Here is a 4,936-nt window from a genome sequence, read left to right as displayed (position 1 = left end):
CAGAGGGTCCAGGCAGGGGGAGTGAGCCAAGAGAGATCCAAGCTCAAAGCTGCTCGGGTGTCCCACCATCTTTCTCGGGATGACAGTTAATGTGGTTTGTAGCCCACTCCCAACTCACCTCTGCAGGTTTGCTGGCCTTGCTCTCTTATCTGATTCTCTGTGAACAAAACATAGTAAAGATCATGTAATTTGTGAAAATAAAACCTGAGAGAAACTGATTGGCAGGGCAACTAATAGTGAGACATGTAAGAGGAGCACATGTCTCCCTAGCTCCCTGGACAGACATAAATAGTTTAAAGCACCATTCAAATCTGTTAAAACTGTCAGTGCTCATGCTTCTTTTTGTGAGAACACCTGTTTATTTTCCTGAAAATAAGCTAAGATGCTAGTGGTTGGGGAGATTTGACTTCTTAATGGCAACCGCTAGACTTCTTTCTGCTGCTCTGGTTGTTTGGTCAAAAGAACTCAGTCACTTAGTTAGGCAAGGCCCTCTATGCTAGCACCTGGCACTTTGAACTCTCCTCAGATGTTCTCTGAAAGCAAAATAAAGATCAGAATTTTGCTCCCAAGGGTTCAGCCTTAGCCATAACGGCTTCAAACAGACTGTACTACTCAGTACCTGCAACCACTTATTCTTATCTAGACACAGAGAGAAAACTTTTAGTCACCTAGCATAGGGAATGCTATGCCTAGTGCTAAAGGGACAATGCTGTTGAAAATTTAAAAATGGGTTAATAATGTTTACTGTTAGTAGCCGATAATTATTTATTCAACCTGCTGCCATATCAATAAAAGACACAAACTCTTGATAGCTATTTTTTTTAAAAATATGCTTATACCCTGGACTTGGCAGCTATTAACCTCCTAAACTATCTCGTTATCTCCCAGTCCTACATCCCATGCCACTAGCTTTAATAATTTCTAGCTGGGCTGTGTCCCATCCGAAATTTCCTTAACTACTTGCTCACGTTTCTCATCGAGGTTGCTTTCCTCCATCACTGATCTTCAGAATCCCTCCTCCCAGCCATGTGGTTCTTCTGAATGCTAACTCATGGCTCTGTCTCTGTTCTCCCCTCTTATACCTGTCTCTCTCCTCCTTCTCCATGTGATCTTCTGTTCTCAAAGGCCTTGTGCCTTGACCGCACCTACCTCACTTATGCAAATAGGGATAATTTGGATCCAAGACTACATGATTGGGTAAAGTACAAATTTCATTTGTGTAAAAGTTTTGCTGTAATTGGCACAAGTATTTATTCTCTGGTTGTATAAGCAGCTAGAAGATATCTCCCATTCTACCTCCACTGGAGTTACATTAAACTCAACAAAGGGTTTTTCCAAGTGGTCCTTTATGCCCATTTCAGTCAAATAGATTGATCTGTTAGCACAAAGAAAGAAGCAATGGCAGCAGACATAGCAGAGTGGCCCACAGACTGAGCCACAAGAGCAGCAGGGCAGCCAGCTGCATGTGAGCTGAAGATATGTCAGATCCTAGCCACAGGCACACTGAACTGCAAAGGCAGTGGGAGAGGTCAAAAATATCTTTAGTTGCAAAAGAGGCAGAATTGCAAGACTGGGGACAAATGCAACAGTGACTGTTTCAGTCATGACAGGAAAAGCTGGAAGAAGCTAGGAGAGTGGTCAGGGGAAAGGCAAAAAACGCTACCTGAGGAGGAAGAAGATGATGACAAAAGTAGACAGAAGTTAAGAGAGTCTGCAGAGATGAGGCAGAAGTTGGAGAGAAGGTTGTAAAGAGCCAGAAAAGAGAATACATCCGGCTTAGTTGTTGGGAGAATTCCAGAACTGTCAACTCTTTGTGGTCAAGGGTCTCAGACACCCAGGGTCTGGGACTTTATAACAGGGCCTACATTTGTGGCTGAGGAATCTAATACCTAGGCCTGTGAACTCTGGAAAGGAATCACATCTAAACACCTAGGTCTGTGTGAGCCAGCTGGACTACAGACGTGCCCTTACTGCACACTATTCATCCCTCTGGCTGGAATTTGGTACACACCTTTAATTCCAAACAATGGTGTCTAATTGAGGGCCAGACAAAGTAACAAATCAGAGAAAGATGTGACAGAATGGGTCAGAGATAAGATATGCCCAACTTTCATGAGAACAGATAGGAAACAGAAACTTCTTAAGAGCAGCACAGAAAGTTCAAAGAACAGTACAGTAGAGTTGTTGGTGGAGACAGCACAATAGACCTCTGGATTTCAGTACAGTTCCATGAAGGTCAGTGCAGTTCATTTGAGTGCAGTTGAGTTTGTACAATTCAGTTCATAGAGAACAGAAGCAATTTTCCAAGTACAGCAGTTCTGTGAGAAGCAGAGAGGAGCTAGTTTGAATCAGTCAGCTTGCAGAGGAGTTTTGAGCCAGAACAGCTGAATTAAACCAGCCAGCCAGAGTTTAGAAAAAAACTAGAAAGTGTGAGCTTATTCAGCAGTAAGTCTCAGAGAGTGAAAATATTCTAGGCATAGGTGAGCAGATCAAGGCTGGAAGCTGAAGCCTTCAAGGTGCAGAATATTAGATTGTACAGAGGCTAGAAGCTTCCAGGCCTAGGCACAGAGATATTTAGATAGAAAATATCAGGGCGTAGCCCAAGACATGTATTCATAAATGTTTGGTATGGCTCTCATCTCATCCCCTCATCTGAAGAAATAAAAACAACATTTACAGATGGGCTCAGCAGTTAAAGGCATCAGCTGCTATTCCAGAGGACCTAGATTTGGTTCCTAGTACCCACCTGCCACTCACAATCATTTGTAACTCAGGTGCCAGGAGATCTAATGTTCTTTTCTGGCTTCCTCTGGCACCAGGTACATACTTGGTACACAGACATATATGCAGGTAAACATACACATAAAACTAATTTCTCAAGTTTTAAAATAAGTGTGGCTAGGGGCTGCACAGATATCTCAGTAGTTGGGAGCATTTGCTAGTCTTCAGGGCAATCTGTGTTCTTTTCTTAGCACCCATTTGGACTGCTCACAACTACTTATAACTTCAGTTCTAGGAGATCTGACTCCTTCTTTGGATCTACAATGTGGTTAAAGGCAACAATAGCTAAATCTGGCTCTGTCTCAGTGAGATATAATGAGTGCTTCCATTGCACGAAGTCCCAATAGCCCTTCTTACTTTCTGATGTGGATGTTCTCATCTTCCAATGGCTTACTGCATACTAGCACCCAAACCTATGTCCTTACCATCAGGCCCAGAACTATTAAAGTGGTGCTTTACCTATTAAAAAAAAAGACGTTGTAGATGTGATTAAAAATTTTTAAATGGAGAGATTATTCTGTGTTACCCTAGAGTCCTCAATGTGATCACCCTTATAACAGGGAAGCACAAAACCATTCATTAGAGTTCAAACACCCAGGGTTATAAAGGTATTCTTTTGTAATTCTAAGATCTGAGATCCTCATACAGGCATATATGCAGGTAAAACACCAATGCGCATAAAAAATTAATAAATTGGCTTTTAAAAATTATTCTTTTCCAAAGGTCACTTCCTTTTCACAAATTCTTTAAGAAAATGTAGGCTTTGATATTTTTTATTTTTATCCTTTAATCCTATGTCCTCCACTTTTTCTTTTTCCCTTTTTCCCTCCTTTCCTCTAATGTTAGATAGGATAGAAAAATAAGAGAAAAAGAAGGATGCAGGGAAGAAAGAAAAAAATTCCTGAATCTAACCTTTACTAACTTGTAATCAACCCCCAACACATGATAGCAAACATCAGTAACTCACTAAAAACACCCACCCCACCTATTTGGAATGAGAATGTCATGTTCTTAAAATTACTTTTACTGTCTGGGGGTAAAAACATCTTTTGGGTATCCTTAGAAAATTGGAAACCTATCTGGCACTATCTCAGAAAACTGGGAATAGGGCTTCCTTAAGACCAAGCTATTCCACTCCTTGGAATATACCCAGAAGATGCTTTAGCACACAACAAGAAAATTTGCTCAACCATGTTCGTTGCAGCCTTAATCATAATAGCCAGAACATGGAAACAGCTTAACCGTCCCTCAGTCGAAGAATGGATAAAGAAACTGTGGTACATTTGTACTATGGAATACTACTCAGCTATAAAAAACAAGGAAATAAAAAAATCTGTGGACAAATGGATTGAACTAGAAATGAGCATACTGAGTGAGTTAACCCAGAAGCAGAAAGACTCACATGGTTTATACTCACTTATAATTGGATACTTGCCCAAGAGGCATGTCCTGTAACAGTCTTCACTTACCAGGAGATTAGAATAGATGTGAGGACATCCTATTGGGACTCTAGGTGAGAGAAGTATGGGAGAATGGGGAAATAGAAAGATCCAGTGGGTCCTAGAAACCTACAAGAAGAACATCATGAAGAGCAGATTTGGGCCCAGGAGTTCTTTTCAAACTACTCTATCATCCAAAGACAATACATGTAGTAAACCTCAAACCCCTATTCAGATCTAGCCAATGACCAGGACATTCTCCACAGTTGAGTGGAGAGTGGAGATTGATTCTGACATGATCTCTGGTGCCCCATATTTGACCACTTTCCCTTGGTGGAGAGGCCTGGTGGCACTCAGAGAAAGGATAAGCAGGCTACCAGGATGAGACTTGAGAGGCTGAGATGTAGGAGGAGGACTCCCTCAGTCACAGACATAGGGGAGGGGAATAGGGTGAAAGTGGGAGGGAGGGAGGGATGCGAGGATACAAGGGATGGGATAACAATTGAGATGTAATCTGAATAAATTAATAAAAAGGAAAAAACAAGAAAGGCAATAATAAGATACATGTCCATATAAGATGATTATAAACTGTATGTCTTGAGACTGTGTGTTTGTAGATATTGCTGATGTTTCATTTGATAGGAATACCTAAATCTTTATGCAACCCCTCGGTGTTCTCAGTCGTTACAGTTTTAGGTTTTATATGCCCTGACTGC

General features: G+C 41.3%; 1 long non-coding RNA gene across 1 annotated transcript in view; it reads left to right on the top strand.

Annotated features, from left to right (window-relative positions):
* The first annotated feature begins 1,175 nt into the window (after window positions 1–1,175).
* Window positions 1,176–4,936, top strand: part of LOC311604227 — a 31,769-nt gene continuing 28,008 nt past the window's right edge. Inside the window, exon 1 of the long non-coding RNA XR_014781408.1 lies at window positions 1,176–1,197. This is a non-coding gene — a long non-coding RNA (uncharacterized lncRNA). The remainder of the gene's footprint in view (window positions 1,198–4,936) is intronic.

Source organism: Acomys minous (assembly GCF_964271855.1).
Source record: "Acomys minous genome assembly, chromosome: 8".
NCBI classification, from domain to species: Eukaryota; Metazoa; Chordata; class Mammalia; order Rodentia; family Muridae; genus Acomys; species Acomys minous.
Note: the sequence above shows the minus strand (reverse complement) of the source record. Positions and strands in the feature narration are given on the sequence as shown.